Here is a 17,830-nt window from a genome sequence, read left to right on the forward strand (position 1 = left end):
CACAGGATCTGCTGACCCTATCTGTCCAGTCTTCCTTAAACTGCACTGAGACCTCTGACTGAGACAGAAAGGCAAATTTCCCCTGGGACTAATTAATAAATAATCAATTAAACTTTATTTATAGAGCACTTTTCATACAAAAATGCAACACAAAGTGCTAATAATCTTGCTTTTATATCACCATGATATATAAAAGACACTTAATCAGACACTGATTATTTTGACATACAGAGAGGACTCAGTAATACTCATTGTGGATTTAGAAAGCACCGTTCAAGACACCCAAAGCTTTTTACAGTGCATTATTCATTCACTACACATTCACTGATGGTAAACTTCTGTTGTAGCGAGGCTGCCATTCTGCACCATCCACCACTAACTCTTGCATACCACAACTCAATCCTACAATGCAAGGTGGGTGAAGAGTCTTGCCTAAGGACAGAACATTAGTTTTGCCACCGGTGTCCCACTGTGCTGTGACCATTTGAACTATGTGCCTTTTTACTTACATAAAAAATTTGATTGATCAAAATGTGTCTTGCTTCAGTACAGATGTATTGTAAAAGCAACTCTTGAATTATCATTTGTCAAAATAAGTCCACTGAATGTATCTGTGTCTAATTAGAAAACCTTTCATTGTCCAATAATCAAGAAGTGTGGGTTGTAAGCTAGATGTTGTTAGCTTTACCGTCACAGCAAAACTCAGTTCTGGCCTATGAAACTTGTGAAAAGTGCTTATAAAAATCACTGTGGTGAATAATTTGAATGCATAAGGTAAGTGGGACTTGGGATCACTGTAAACCATTTAAGAAGAACAAGTTCTGTTTTTCAAGGTTAAGGGGATAATGTTTAATAAGACATTGCTAAGCACTATTTTACTTTCTTTTCTAAGTCATGCAAGCTGGTCTATCCAGTTCCAACCACACAGAGGCAGTGTTGTGTGCACTTTGCTTTGGACACAGGGCAGTCCACAGTTTGTTTATGAAAATGTAGTCACCTTTAGGTGCTTTCTCTTAATTAAGTATTAATGATCATTGCTACGGCTTTAAATAAAATACTCCAGTTAAAATGTACAGATCGGGTTCTTTATTTCTTCTGCAATTAGACTCTTGAATTCAGCATTTTTAAAAGCTTTTAGTAAAGTTATTTAAATCAGCTGATGTCATCAGTTTTGCCTGAGGGGTTGAAACTAACTAGAGGCATGTTCTGTCTGAAGTTCTGTTACTCAAGTTAGACAGGACCATGAACACTCATACTGATCAACAAAGTGTCCTGATGTCTTCTTCTTTTTCCCCTAACCCCTAAATCCCCCATATTTCACCATGTGAACAATGGCAAAAACTCCAACACTTTACCAACTATTAAAACTCGCACTTCTCTTCATGAGAATGAGAATGAGATTTGACACAGAAATAGATCATGACAAGACAACTAAAAAATAACGCACAAATACAACCAGAGATTCATGCTCTCTGTGTGTTTTGATGGGGATACACACCTACACTCGTGTAGAGCGTCAAAAAATAGGATGGATCCTATTTTCTGAAATCTAAACATGCTGCTCCATACGCACCAGACGTGCACATGCAGTGGAGCCGCCCTCATTCACTTTCCATCTATTCTAAAAGTTACGTATATAAAAGTTGCAGTTTTTATGCTCGCGTAGGGTGAAATACACATGCCAAGCCCTTAGGACCTGGCTCTACTGCATGGCTAAACCCACCCAGTCAAGTTTGATTGTCTTTCCCATTGACAAAAATAGAGCCAGTGCTGCACGTGTGCGTCCTGCTGCAGCTGCTGGTGAAGCCGCCTTTGCGTTGACGTGCGGCTGTGGTTTTGCGGGGTTACGCGCGTAACGACACGGGCGCATCCTCCATCTCCAGGCGGCCCTCTTCTCTCCTACTTGCCATTTCTACACGTGATGTGCAGCACCCATCCTCCTCACCTCTTCTTTTGTGCCAAAGTGAAACAGGTCACATACGGGCACGAGGCTACAATGTGCAAGCCGGGAACCATGGAAACTGTATGGTATGGACACGTCCCGAATCGTGACAAATGAATCAAACGGTGCTTTTTTTTTCATAAACCGTGCCACTCCTACTATATACTATGTATTTTTGTATGTTTTGGTTGTTGGGAATAGTAATATTTATATCTTGTGGTTTAAATAGCTTGTAACTAAAATCTGTTCGGCCTACATGTCCCATCATGCACCAGGGGACTGTGGGCCAGCCCACTCCCAACATATGACCTACACCTATTACTTTAAATGTGCACTGTGATAGCCATCTTGAGTTTGCTCTGATGAAGGCTGGAGGGCCAAAACGCATTGGTGTGATTGGCGGTGGATGTTCTGTTCCTGGTGGAGAGGCTCTCCGCTCCTGGTGTAGAGGCTCTCCGCTCCTGGTGTAGAGGCTCTCCGCTCCTGATGTAGAGGCTCTCTGCTCCTGGTGTAGAGGCTCTCCGCTCCTGGTGTAGAGGCTCTCCGCTCGTGATGTAGAGGCTCTCCGCTCGTGATGTAGAGGCTCTCCGCTCCTGGTGTAGAGGCTCTCCGCTCCTGGTGTAGACGACTCTCCGCTCCTGGTGTAGAGGCTCTCCGCTCCTGGTGTAGAGTCTCTACACTCCTGGTGTAGATGGCTCCACTGATGGTGCTTTCTCAACTGGTTCACCTGTATTCAGCCTCACATTTTACTATGTGCGGTTTCATGTATTTTAGCATGTCAGTGTGTGTGTGAGTGTGTGTGTGTTGTTTGGTTGTGTGGGGTCGGGCAGCTGTGGGGGTTGGGTTGGTGAGTGGGTGGAATGAAATGTGGGTTTGTTTTTAATGACTGTAAAGCACCTTGTGTTACATTTTTGTATGAAAAGTGCTTTATAAATAAAGTTTGATTTGATTTGATTTAACTTTATCTGCCATGTGCTATTAAAGCTTTTCATTTTTCTGTACTTTTTGAACCTCAGCCTTTTCATCTTTGCATTTGAGACTGGTTCCTACACTGAAGAGCACCAAAAGGACACTTTTACACAATCTCTTTACATCCAAGTAGTAGCACTCCTGCTCCCTAAAGTTTTGCAGGGCTTGGTTAGAGCTTAGGGGTTAAGGTAGGGTGTAGTTAGGGGTTAAGGTTAGGTTTAGGTTAGGGGTAAGGTGTAGACATAAGCCAGGGCCCATCATCGCTGCTTGCGGCTATATTGTTGTTATATGCAATGAATTGTGTCACCATGGTAACTGCTGAACATTCCACCATACAGATGATCAGAATACATGTATTCATTATTATTAATATGACAAAATGTAAGTTAAAAAGTGGCAGAAGTAATTTAGTTGGATCTTAATTAATAGGCCCGATATCGCAAATATGCTGAAAAAGTATGATGGCTAGATAATTACTTAGGTTTTAACAAATGTTCTGAAATGTCCCAGTGTCAGATATCCACGCAAACTCCATATTTAGAAAACCCACTGCACAAACTAAACCACGCAATCTGTGCTTTATAAATCCCACCTGCAACTGACTAGACCCACGTCACATCCCACCCTCTCCACACCTCCACCTCACCAGAAAAGGAGCATGTAAAGTGACTGGTGAATGAGATTTCCCTAATCATGAGCTGATAATCAGTCCATTTGACCGAAACACACGGGACAGAGGAGGACGCTCCACGCAGCACCACGTGATCACGACAAAGACTTCAGCAAGGTTTAATAAATAAACACAAAACAAAAAAGTGACAACAACAACTCATCTGTTCATTTAATCATATTTCATCTTATTTAGGCAGCACATCTTTGCACTAAAGACCACGTGTTCTCTCACTGTTTCAAGAGTTTTATTGTTATATTTTAAAGTCTGTCTGTGATGTGTGTGTGGACTAGTCCTATATTCCTATATATATATATATATATATATATTAGTGCTGTCATGCGATTAAAAAAATTGAGAGATTAATTCATTATGATCTGTAATTAATTAATCTAATTAATCTCATTTTAATCTCACCTAAAAATTGCTGAGAAAAGCTTCAATTTGAGGTATTTTCATTTAAATTCATTATTACATTATTGTGGCAGATCAAAAGACTAATATCAATTTAAAAAAGTGACTTTATAAAGTCATTTATTGTTTAACAAATCTCTCCAAATTGTCTGTTGAGCCCAAGTCTCCATGAATAAGAAACTGTTTGCTGTAAAGCAGCAAAGACGAGGAAATCTGAACATAATAACTTTTGTCTACTTAAAGACAATAAAAAGTCCAGTCTTTCCTTAACCATATTAAAAATATTATTGATAGAGAAATGCTTTATATATGAGATCACTGGTCTTAGTCCTTGTTTTAGTCCTGGTTTAGACCTGCTTTAGTCCTACTTTAGTCCTGGAATGGATTAATCCTGTTTTAGTCCTGGTGTTAGTTCTGGTTTAGTCCTGGTTTAGACCTGGTTTAGACCTGGTTTTAGTTCTGGTTTTAGTTCTGGTTTTAGTTCTGGTTTAGTCCTGGTTTAGTCCTGGTTTAGACCTGGTTTAGACCTGGTTTTAGTTCTGGTTTTAGTTCTGGTTTTAGTTCTGGTTTAGTCCTGGTTTAGTCCTAGACTGGTTTAGTCCTGGTTTAGTCCTGGACTGGATTAGTCCTGGTTTTAGTCTTGGTGTTAGTTCTGGTTTAGAGGTTCACAGGAGGAAGCGCGGTTTACGCAGCGTACGCGAGAAAACACGATCCACACGCGGCGCACGGGAGCAGGTCGGTGTCCACGCAGTAACTACGGAAGGAAATGTGGTCCACGCGTTCTCAGGTTGATGACGATGATGAAGGTGTGTGTTTGTGTGTGTATTTGTGTTTGTTTGTGTGTTTTTGTGTTTGTTTGTGTGTGTTTGTGTGCGCGTCCCCTCATGTGGCAGGTCACTATAGGACAGTAGTGCAGACATCATGAGCCTATGCAGGTTGTTTTCACCAGTGACATTTAAGTTGTAGGCGATTTTATATTTGTTATTTTCTTTTATATTTCACGTCGGGAGAAGAATTTCCAAGACACGAATGCGTTTTTACCTGTGCACTGCTGTTCTGTTCTACTGGCTCTTCGACTTCGTCCATTGTGCGACAGACGTTTACATCGCTCTTACTGCGCGCGTTTTGTGAGGGTTTCCGGCAATGAGTGGAATTACCGAAATAAAAAAAATTATAAATGTGTTTTTTTGTGTGTGTGTGTGTGTGTGTGTGTTGTTGTCCCAACAACACATAAAAACAGGTTTTATAATAAAGCAACTCACATACAGAAACAGTAAAGTTAGAGATTAAAACTGAAATTAACGCGATTAAAAAACATAAAGCGTTAAATATGACTGTAATTAATTAATCGCAATTAACGCGATAATTTGACACCCCTAATATATATATATATATATATATATATATATATATATATATATATATATATATATATATAGCAAAAGAGTGAGACAAGTCCTAAGAAGCAGCTCAATGGCAAGAACAAGGCGCAGACAATCAACAGCTACGCCCTGCCAGTGGTCAGATACCCTGCAGGAATCATACACTGGCCAAAGGAGGAGATAAAGACCACAGATATTAGGACATGAAAGCTCCTGACCATGCATGGAGGGTTCCATCCCAAATCCAGCACCCTGAGACTGTACACAAGCTGGAAGGAAGGAGGCCAAGGACTCGTGAGTGTGGGAACCACTGTCCAGGATGAAACATCCAAGCTCCTTGAGTACATCAAGGACAAGGCCCTGACAGATGAGGTGCTCAGAGAATGTCTCAGACAGTGGGGTCCAGAGGAAAAGGTGCTGGAGGAACCATCATGGCAGGACAAACCACCGGAACAGAACTGAAGAGGCTGATATCAAGATATCCTACCAATGTCTTGAGAGGACTGGTCTGAAGGACACACAGAGGCTCATCCTGGCTGCTCAGGAGCAGGCCCTGGGCACTCGAGCAACAGAGGCCCAGATCTACCACACCAGATGAGACCCACGGTGTAGACTGTGCAAAGAGGCTCCTGAGACAGTCCAGCACAGAACTGCAGGTGTAAGATACTGCAGAAACAAACATGGAGCGACATAACCAAGTGGAGCCATAGTGTACAGAAACATCTGTGCAGAGTACGAGCTGGAGACTCCAGGATCAAGGTGGGAAACACCTCCAAAGGTTGTGGAGAACGACCGAGCCAAGATCCTGTGGGACTTCAGATACAGACTGACAGGATGGTGATGAACCAACCAGACATAGTGGTGGTGGATAAGAAACAGAGCAGAGCCGTGGTGGTGGACATCAAACTAGAGAAATACCAGGGGCTCAAGGAGGAGCTGTAGAAGGTCTGGAAAGTGAAGGCATCAGTGGTGTCTGTAGTGATTGGAGCACTCGGGGCTATAACCCCCAAACTGGAAGAGACTACAACAGATACCAGGAAAAACAACAGAACATCTCAGTCCAGAAAAGTGCAGAACAGGAACAGCAAAGATACTGAAGAACTCTCAGGCTCCCAGGCCTCTGGTAGAGGAGCTGAGCTGAATGAGGGTGAGAGACCAACCACCGTGGAAGGTGAGAAACACATAAAAAAAAAAAAAAATATATATATATATATATATATATATATATATATATATATATATATATATACACATACACGTAGATACATGCACGCGCTGCTCTGAATGGTCAAATTATGCGCATGCGAGAGATTCAGATGCCCTCCCCTGATACGAGGACACAGATTTAGCATGAAACACATCAAATACACATTGTTATTCTTCCAATGAAAGTCCACACGAAACATCCAAACTGCTGACCTGTGTGAGTGTGGGTCTGACCTGTGTGAGTGTGGGTCTGACCTGTGTGAGTGTGGGTCTGACCTCTGTGAGTGTGGGTCTGGCCTCTGTGAGTGTGGGTCTGACCTGTGTGAGTGTGGGTCTGACCTGTGTGAGTGTGGGTCTGACCTGTGTGAGTGTGGGTCTGACCTGTGTGAGTGTGGGTCTGACCTCTGTGACTGTGGGTCTGACCTGTGTGACTGTGGGTCTGACCTCTGTGAGTGTGGGTCTTACCTCTGTGAGTGTGGGTCTGACCTCTGTGAGTGTGGGGCTGTGTCGGGGCAGGCACGGACATTATTGTGTTTTGTTAAAGAGCAACTCTCATTTGCAAGAGTTCCCCATTACACAAAAATGTAGGGAAGATTTAAAATTGGGGTCAGGTTCGGGCAGTGGGCTTCGTGTCGTGCGCAGACTCGGGTCACTCTGCCGCTCGGTGCATTAAGACTAAAGTAAAAGTGTTACAGTTGCGTTCATTAAATCAAAGTCTGGCTCCTACAGTGTCCAAGGGAAGAGTTTTGTCTCAGGTCGGGTCATTATTTCGTCCTCTGTGTTGGTCACAGTCTGTGTTCTGTAGGAGTCTGTGGTCTCGGTGTGGACTGTGGGACCCTGCACTACACCAGGAACGTGGCTGCGCTCGTGCATTAGTTTCACATGTATAATACTGTGGAGAATACTGAGTGGAATAAACAGCCCTTCTCCCTGTTTTGGTAAACCAAACATTTAAATGCACAAATCTGAAGGTCATTCTTTCATATACGTGGATTTTCTGATCAAACACTTCCTCAAACTGTGTTCACTTCTGCTTCTCTCCACGAGTGTCGCTTTTTTCTCCGTGTCTCCAGACTTTGCGTAGATGTTACAGGAGGTCCCGAGTTGGTGTAGAGTTAAACAAAGTTCCATTCTTTAGTCGAGTTTCATAAATAGTGCGCTTGGCGCATACGCAAGGATTCACTTTGACCTAACGAACTACAAGTTCATCTATATTATAATTTCAATTTTTTTAATGCATTCATTTTATAGGCCTATTTATTTTACTTGTATTAAGTGTTGCACACAATTATTATTATTACAATTGTTATGAATTGTTATTTCTTCCGCTTATCCCGCGACCCGACCTTGGATAAGCGGAAGAAAATGGATGGATGGATGGACAATTGTTATGAATATTATTATTGTTAATATCAACAGGACTACCTACAATTTGTAATTTTTCACTCTCCTTTGCCAGTGTCAATCACCAGATGTTTCTTACCTTGACAGTTTCTGACCTTGTCATTAGAAAATAAATAAATGGAATACAGTGAACGCGTTCATGCACAACACTGTATTCCATTTATTTATTTATTCAAAAGAACGCGTTCATTGAACACGTTCATTTTTCAGTGAACTTTGAACTGAACGCAACACTTTTGTAAATCAAGAACTTGAACGTGAATTTATTCAAATTATGTGTGATGAACGACGTACGTCACTGTTGGAGTTCAGTTAAACGTCGGAATTTGTTTTCACCTGACGAGTGACGATCTGCTCGCACTTCACCTCGCGAAACCACAGCCGCGTGTCAACGCGAAGGCGACTCCACCGGCAGCTTTAACGGAACGTACGGCTCTTGTGTCTCTCAATCAGAAGTCAATCAAACTTGACTGGGCGCGTTTAGCTGCTTGTATTTACCTTCTGTACAGTCTGACCACGGCAAACGCAAGGATTTCAAAAGTAAATTTCAAAGCACTAATTAACAGTCTATGTGGATCTGGGCTCTTTCACTTGATACACAACTGCCCAGGGAGCACAATGTGCTGATGGTAAATACACAAATACAACAACAGATACATGCTCTTTGTGTATTTTGACGCCTACGCTCGTGTAGAGCCTCTAAAAATAGGATGGATCCTATTTTCTGAAATCTACACGCACAGGACGTGCTGCTCCGCCCGCGTATTATTTTACTTGGTACAAATGTCAGTAACGCGCGTCACAATGCTTTTTTTCATACAAATTTGCTAAAATCACCGCGATATCAGCAGGGGTGAAACGCCGGATGTTCGCCCGCGTAGACCGTGATCCTGAGCGAAAGGACCGACGCAGAAGTCCGCGCTCCACCGAGATAAACGCAGCTGACGCCCGAGCGCACTCGGGGTTCTCTCAGGGGCGGTCCTAGATTCCAAGTTCTAGTCCAGGATTAGTCCTGGTTTGGTCCTGGTTTAGTCTTGGTTTAGTCCTGGTTCAGTTCTGGTTTAGACCTGGTTCAATTCTGGTTCAGTCCTGGTTTAGTCTTGGTTTATTCCTGGTTTAGACCTGGTTCAGTCCTGGTTCAGTTCTGGTTTAGTCCTGGTTTAGACCTGGTTTAGACCTGGTTCAATTCTGGTTCAGTCCTGGTTTAGTCTTGGTTTATTCCTGGTTTAGACCTGGTTCAGTCCTGGTTCAGTCCTGGTTTAGTCCTGGTTTAGTCCTGGTTTAGACCTGGTTTAGTCCTGGTTCAGTCCTGGTTTAGTCCTGGTTCAGTCCTGGTTTAGTCCTGGTTTAGTCCTGGTTCAGTCCTGGTTCAGTCCTGGTTTAGTCCTGGTTCAGTCCATATACGGCGCAAAAGTTCAGCATCATAACAGTTCTTTTGGTGAGAGTAAATTAAAAGTGCTGCAATAGTCATATAATGTTTTACATTTTAAATACAGTAATATTGTAATGTAACAAATTACTTTGAAATTACAGTAACAAGTCATAAATAAAACTTTACAGTTTTAAAGTCACTTGTCCAACAGTGGATCTTGTAAAGTTGTTGTAAACTAGAAGTCAGTTTGAAAAATAAATGCAGCCTTTCATTTACAGATCTCATCTAAATATAAAATGAACTGAACTTTGAACTAGTTCAAAATTAAAATTGTGAACTATGAACGTGAACTATTCACTTTGAACAAGTGTGAACTGAACTTTGAACTAGTTCATGAAAAGTGTGAACTTGCACAACACTGATGGAATATCTGTGGTATTTCAAATTAAAAGTGTGAAGTGTTTACTACTTTTGCAAACCATTAATGATGACAAACAAAATAAATCTGTGGCAGGATTGATGTGTTGTGTAGTAGAGGGGAGGCCTGTGCCAGGCTGCTCTTTTCTACTCCACAGTGAGGCTCGCTGTGCCCATGCTGGTTTGGGTCATACAGTTCTGTTATACGGCCCCTGGCCCCCATCAAAGTCAGGAGCGATAATGTGGCCCCCAGAGAAAAAAAGTTCGGTGACCCCTGATCAAAACAGTGAACATGTCCAATGTGTCGCACAAACGAGTTTCCGTCCACTAAACGAGCAACAAAACTGTAGCTAACAAAATGTAGCAGAAAATCCTGTTGGAGATCTAAGGACAAAGCAGCCCCGGATATCGATACTGTCATCACATTCAACTATATGACATATCAATATATTTGGATATTTTTGCACACACCCCTAGTGACAACACTAATTCAAAGTATAAGTATAAGTAGTATTTAGTATCTCAGGTCTTTGTGAATATAATAGGATGGTGCTACTTTCTGCTTTTACTCCAGCATGAAGGTTCTTACAATACCATCATTTAAAACTTGATTTCAGTTATAATTCATATTGATATTTGTTCAACTTATACTAGTCAATACAAGTTTTACTATTGATTAGTATCTGATTTTTGGAACTGTTCACACCCCCATGGCCTATACATCTTCTAAAATGCTGCTTTTGGACATTATTGGAACTACTAGAGGCTAAGTGGCGGAGAACATTTGTGGCTACTCTGCTTGACGGATTTTTGGTCAGTCTGTCACAACAAGAAGTTTAGAAATGTCACATATTGCTGAAGAAAATATAGGCAATAAACGAAAGTATTGCACCTCATTTATCACACTGACACAAGAAACAGGAGAATCCTCCAAAACTATAGACATGCACACAACTGTCAAGTTATTTTTCATCTTCTATAGCTCAAGTATGATTGTATGAGAGAAAAGAAAAAACGTGCCCATAATGTTTCCCAAAAATATATACAGGCCAACAGGCCATCACAGAGAAGTGTCCAACTGTCCCTGCGCGGGTCTGGAGCGGGGACAGTTGGACGCGCAGCCCCGTGGTCACGCAGAGGAGCGAAAGTAAAACGTCACGATTTTCGGAGTGTGTTGTGTTAAAACTACAAGAGTCTTACAGACATGCTGTTTTCCATTCATTGTCCATTAAACGTATGACAGTGACTATTGCAAAAACACAAACCGCAGTGTGGAATGCATTTGAAACAGTTACTGCTGACGCCACATGAACTATGGCACTGTAAAGCGCGTGCACGGCGCAGTGACACTGACGCGGATTGGTCATATTTTTGTAAGAATACTGGCAAAAAGATTCCACACTGCAACTTGTGTTTTTTAAAATAATAACTGTCTTAATACTGACATATGAGATTACTTTATTAATTCAAATGACTTGAAAATAGCAGATTGGGACTGTATTATTTGTACTATTACATTAAATAAAAGATAAATAAAGTGCTGCGTTTAGATGACATAAGTAACATCACAACGTTCTATAGACCAAAAATATGTAATACAGACGGGGGCAGCTACAGTTGTTATTGTTTAAATGCAGAGTCTGTTGTAATACAGTGAGTTCTTGAGTCGAATCACTCATGGAAATTAACAGATTGAAAAACTGTGCATTCACCTTTTGGATATTTTATGGTAATGTACAATTTAATCAAATGGAAACTCTGCCCCTCGCCCCCCATTTAAGAGGATGACATCATCACATTCTAGAATCTAAAAAAAACACCAATAAAAACAAAAATAATCCGCGCAAAAATGGCATTACACTTGGCCAAGTGTTTACAGAAGCCAGTTGTGTTGTTCTAATGTACCTCGGTCGACTGAAGCTCCACAGACAGGGGAGGTGTAACCTTCGAAGGCAGCCCGGGCCGGTCTGCGCGCACATGGCCCTCACAAGTGGTGCGCCCTCCTCCGCTCCGCGTGTCCGGTGTACCTGCGCAGGTGAGCGCTGCACTGATGCCTATATGCAGAGAGAGAGGAGGAGGAGGCGGGGCTTGTGTGAGGGCTGTGCGGATGTCTCATGTTTACCACCGCAGTGACATTTCTGAGCGGTTTCAGTGATGAGCCCAGGGCGGGGTGTGGTGCTGGGAAAAGTCTTCTGCATATTGGCTGTGGTCTGTCCCATAGAAATGAAAGTTTTGCTGCTGCAAACTCTTGCAGTTAATGTTACCGCAGTCTCAATGTCCTCTGTGTCTCAGTCACAGGTGTGAGTGCAGTTTAACAGGAGGACCGGTCAGGGAGGGCCAGCAGGTTCTGTGAAGGTTCTGTCCCTCCTGTGGGGTGGAGGGTGGGGGGATGAAATGGTCCATTCCCTGTATTTCCTCTGAAGATCTTCTGCCATATCTGCTGTCACATATGGTGTCAAAAATCTGTCCAATCTCAAATGTCCTTAGCTCTCCATGGACACGGAAAAACAAACGGCTCATTAAACACCATCCAACTGTTCCTTACTTGTGTCCTTTGAACTGCTGCACTTCTAAGTGCTTAAAAATATGATTATTATATAATGATATAAGAGATTTCTTTAATGACATGACTTAATAGCAGATTCCCTCTGTAGGTGTGTTTAAGATGGTCGGAGAGAGCAGGCGGCTGCACTCAGCCAGTGCCTCACATCACACAGAGTAACACTGATTTGAAGTGGATAAAACTACTTCAAACTTTGCGACTGTATTCTTTGGTTTCTCCACACAGCACAGACACGGGGCCTACAGCAACACATACACGGACAAACTACATTTTAAATGGCAGTTGTTTGTGAAAACAAGTTTTGAACTGGCAACTGACACAAGCAGAGGACAGCAGAGAAACAATTCTAGTTCATTTCTAGAAGTGAAATTGACCTGTGATTAAATTCTTTGCTCTGAACAATTTGAAATGAGCCTTTAATGGTCTTTAACAGACAATGAACTAAAGCAACAAGTGATCCAAAGTGTAAAATGTTGTTTATAACACTTTAAACCAGTGAGTAATGGTGAGGGACTCTCCTTTGCATAGGGCCCACACACACACACACACACACTTTTTTTGGTTTAACACACAAATTGTCACGCCCCTGCCTGTCCTGAGTCTTCTGGGTGTGGACGTGGGCGGAGTCTGCTGGGAGCACCTGCTTTCCATCTCCAATCAAGCCTGCTACAAAGGCCCAGCTCTCCTGCCAGACTCTGCCAGATTGTTTTGTCTACCTGACGGTGATTTTCCTATCGGCTCAGCTTTTGATTTTTCCTCGCTTGCTATATACTTACCTGTATTTTTGTGCTCCTAGTTCCTGCCTCTCAAGACTTCTACATCCCGACATCTGGCTCCTCATCTCTCCACCACCAGACCTCCCTGGTTAATAAACCTTGTTTCTTTTGCACTTTCTTGTTGTAGTTTTGAGTCTTTTTTGGGTCCACTCCAGTGTCACATAACACAAATGCTTTTTTTCTCAAACAGAAAACACTCCTTCCACATTGCTGACTCATGTGGTACAAGAGGAAATACTCCACTTCCTACTTTTCAAACTCCATACTTCTTAGACACACACAAGAATTATTTGGATAATTTCATCCCAGGCATTGTCAATCTCTTCTGAATTCAAGATAAAACTGTTAATTGTTAACTTGCATGACGCCACAAAGTGGAACAGAGTGTTTGAGCTTTGGAGATGTAGACAAACTAACAAAGTGTTACTCAAATGTGTGAAAGAAAGAAAACACAACTCCAGGTGTGTTTTAGAGGAGGTAAAAGGATTATAACATGGACAATTTTGCATACTATAGGAGATTAGGTAAACATCTATAATGGTTCATGTTAGGAAAAGGGTATGGGCTTTCTATAATGTGAAACAATGTCAGCCTTTACGGTCTAAACCAGACATGTCAAACTCAGGCCTGAGGGCCAAATTTGGCCCGCTAAATAATTATATTTGGCCTGTGAAATATCAAATATGTATTAGAGCTGTCCGCCAGCTACACATAGGCTATAGAGACATTACTGACTTTTGTTATCTTATATTCTGTTTGTTCTGGATTCAATGTTAAAACATCCATCCATCCATTTTTTTCCACTTATCCGGGGTTGGGTCGCGGGGGCAACAGTCTGAGGAGGGCCTCCCAGAGTTCCCTCTCCACACAAACTTCCTCCAGCTCTTCCAGTGGGATCCCAGGCCCGAGCCACCTTAACTGGCTCCTCTTGACATGGAGGAGCAGCGGCTCAACTCCGAGGTACTCCCGTGTGACTGAGCTCCTCACCCTATCTCTAAGGGAGCACCCAGACACCCTGGGAAGGAAACTCATTTCAAGCACTTATATCCGCGATCTTGTCCTTTCCGTCACTACCCAGAGCTCATGACCATAGGTGAGAGTAGGAATGTAGATTGACCGGTAAATCGAGAGCTTTGCCTTTCGACTCAGCTCCTTCTTCACCACAATGGTCCGATACAGCGACCGCATCACTGCCGACGCTGCACTGATCCACCTGTCAATCTCACGCTCCATCCTCCCCTCACTCGTGAACAAGACCCCGAGATACTTGAATTCCTCCACTTGAGGCAAGGACTCTCCACCTGGAGAGGGCAAGCTACCTTTTTCCGCTCAAGGACCATGGCCTTGGATTTGGAGGAGCTGATCTTCATCCAGGCCGCTTCACACTCGGCTGCAAACCGCCCCAGTGCATGTTGAAGGTCCTGGTTTGATGAAGCCAACAGGACAATATCATCTGCAAACAGCAGGGATGAAATCCTGTGGTCTCCAAACTGGAACCCCTCCAGCCCTTGACTGTGCCTAGAAATTCTGTCCATAAATACAATGAACAGAACCGGTGACAAAGGGCAGCCCTGGCAGAGTCCAACATGCACCGGGAACAGGTCTGACTTACTGCCAGCAATGCAAACACAGCTCCTGCTCCAGTGGTACAGGGACCGGACAGCCCTTAGCAAAGGGCCCCGGACCCCATACTCCCAGAGCACCCCCCACAGGACACAACGAGGGACACGGTCAAATGCCTTCTCCAGATCCACAAGGCACATGTGGACTGGTTGGGCAAACTCCCATATGAACCCTCAAGCACCCTATGGAGAGTGTAGAGCTGGTCCAGTGTTCCACGGCCAGAACCAAAACCACACACTGCTCCTCCTGAATCCGAGGTTCGACTATCAGCCGGATTCTCCTCTCCAGTACCCTGGCATAGACCTTACCGGGAAGGCTGAGGAGTGTGAATCCCCTGTAATTGGAACACACCCTCTGGTCCCTCTTCTTATACAGAGGGACCACCACCCCGGTTTGCCAGTCCAGAGGTACTGTCCCCGACCGCCACGCGATGTTGAAGAGGCGTGTCAGCCAAGTCAGCCCCACAACATCCAGAGACTTAAGGTACTCAGGACGGATTTCATCCACCCCCGGAGCCTTGCCACCAAGTAGCTTGCCAACCACCTCAGTGACTGCAGCCAGGGTGAAGGATGAGTCTCCAGCCTCGGCTTCCTCCTCGGAAGACGTGACGGTGGGAGTGAGGAGATCCTCAAAGTATTCCTTCCACCGCCCGACAACTTCCCCAGTTGAGGTCAACAGCTCTCCCCCCGCACTGTAAACAGTGTTGGTGAAGAACTGCTTCCCCCTCCTGAGGCATCAGAAGGTTTGCCAGAATTTCTTTGAGGCCGTCTGATAGTCCTCCTCCATGGCCTCCCCGAACTCCTCCCAGCTCTGCGACCGCACGGGTTGCAGCACGCTTGGTCCGCCGGTACCCGTCAGAACCACCGGGTTTCGGGGATTGCCCCCGCGACAGGCACCACAGACCTTACGCCCACAGCTACGAGCGGCCCACTTTGACAATAGAGGCTGAGAACATAGCCCACTCAGATTCCATGTCCCCAGCCTCCCCCGGAATCTGTGAGAAGCTCTCCCGGAGGTGTGAGTTGAAAGTCCCTCTGACAGAGGGCTCTGCCAGACGTTCCCAACAGACCCTCACTACACGCTTGGACCTGCCAGGTCCCTCCGACTTCCTCCTCTGCCAGCGGATTCAACTCACCACCAGGTGGTGATCGGTTGACAGCTCAGCCCCTCTCTTCACCCGAGTGTCCAAGACACGTGACCGGAGATCAGATGACACGACTACAAAGTCGATCATCGACCTCCGGCCTAGGGTGTCCTGGTGCCACGTGCACTTATGGACACCCTTGTGCTCAAACATGGTGTTTGTTATGGACAAACTGTGACTAGCACAGAAGTCCAATAACAAAACACCGCTCGGGTTCAGATCGGGGAGGCCGTTCCTCCCGATCACCCCTCTCCAGGTGTCACTGGCGTTGCCCACACGTGGGCGTTGAAGTCCCCCAGTAGAACAACAGAGTCCCCAGTCGGTGCACTGTCCAGTACCCCTCCCAAGGACTCCAATAAGGCCGGGTACTCTGCACTGCTGTTTGGGCCCGTAGGCCGACACCACAGTGAGAGACCTGTCCCCGACCCGAAGGCGCAGGGACGCAACCCTCTCGTTTACCGGGGTGAACTCAAACACATGGCGGCTGAGCTGTGGGGCTATAAGCAAGCCCATATCAGCTCGTTTGCCGCTCCCCGTGGGCAACGCCAGAGAAATGGAGGGTCCAACCCCCTTCAAGGAGTTGGGCACCAGAGCCCAAGCTGTGCGTAGAAGTGAGCCCGACTATATTTATCTCTCAACCTCCCACACAAGCTCGGGCTTCTTCCCCGCCAGTGAGGTGACGTTCCACGTCGCCACAGCCAGATGCTGTGTGTGCGGAGCAGGCTGTTGAGACACCCGTCAACGACCCCGCCCAGTATTCTATGCACCCGACCTCTATAAACCCCTTTGCGGGTGGTGAACCCACAGGAGGGTGGACCCACTTCATCCTTTCGGGCTGAGCCCGGCCGGACCCCGTGGGCAAAGGCCCGGCCACCAGGCGCTCACATTCGAGCCCCAACCCCAGGCCTGGCTCCAGGGTGGGGCCCCGGATGCACCATACCGGGCGACGTAACGGTCCTCGATATTAAACTGTTCATTTGGTTTCTGTGAACTGCTCTTAGTCTGCCCCATCACCTAGGACCTGTATGCCATGGGAGACCCTACCAGGGGCGTAATGCCCCGGGCAACATAGCTCCTAGGATCATTCGGGTACGCAAACTCCCCCACCACGGTAAGGTGGCAGTTCGGGGGGGAGATGTTAAAACTAATTCTATTATTAAACATTTATTTTAATAAGCAAAGGTTTAACATTACATACCTCGAACAAAGGTCATTTTCAATAAATATTTACTTTGGCCTGTCCGAGTTTTTATGACCGCCCTGATATTCTCCCCCTGTGTGTATAAAAGTCATCGTCGCCACAGACTCTTTGTACAAATATATTGCTTTCTAATATTTGAGTAATTAAATTCTCTGGACTTTATTTCTGTTTCAACTGTATTCTTCATCTAAGCAGAAACTAATGAACACAAAAGGTAAAACACTTACTGTTAGGAACCTGTGGATGAGATACAGAAAAGACAGTTGACCTAAAAGTCCAGACCACAGAACAAAACTGAACCTAAACCTGTACTAACCCATCTCCAACTGTAGCTCAGTGTCAGAGCTCAGGGTCAGAGCTCAGGGTCAGAGCTCAATGTCAGAGCTCAGGGTCAGAGCTGAGGGTCTTACTGTGGTGGGACCCTCATACGAGGACCAGAGCTGCAGTCTGCAGTGAGCTCGGGATTAATGTAGTTTCAGTTCTGGTTTTCTGAATGCCGTAACATCATGTTTGGTTAACATGGAAGTGAGAACCTCCTTGTGAGTGAATAATATATCATAAAACTTATGGAGCTCAAAATTGACCTTTGATCTTATTTGTCAGTTCTTGTTCTCTACCTTTGTATCATGAGCCAAAAATAGTTGTGCAAAGGCAAAAGACAGAAACAGTGTATGTTTTGTTTGTGATTTAATTCATAAATACATTTTATTTTAAAATCCAACCTCTCACCTCCTTTTTGTCTTGCAG

General features: G+C 44.5%; 1 protein-coding gene across 1 annotated transcript in view; it reads right to left on the reverse strand.

Moving 5' to 3' along the window:
• Positions 1-11,812, reverse strand: part of LOC110156010 (beta-1,4-mannosyl-glycoprotein 4-beta-N-acetylglucosaminyltransferase-like) — a 17,600-nt gene extending 5,788 nt beyond the window's left edge. Inside the window, 1 exon segment of the mRNA XM_055158123.1 lies at positions 11,682-11,812. The gene's annotated coding sequence lies outside the window, so the exon portion shown is untranslated.
• Positions 11,813-17,830: the final 6,018 nt, after the last annotated feature.

Source organism: Boleophthalmus pectinirostris, unplaced genomic scaffold (genome assembly GCF_026225935.1).
Source record: "Boleophthalmus pectinirostris isolate CB_2022bp ecotype Guang Dong unplaced genomic scaffold, ASM2622593v1 HiC_scaffold_22, whole genome shotgun sequence".
Lineage (NCBI taxonomy): Eukaryota > Metazoa > Chordata > Actinopteri > Gobiiformes > Gobiidae > Boleophthalmus > Boleophthalmus pectinirostris.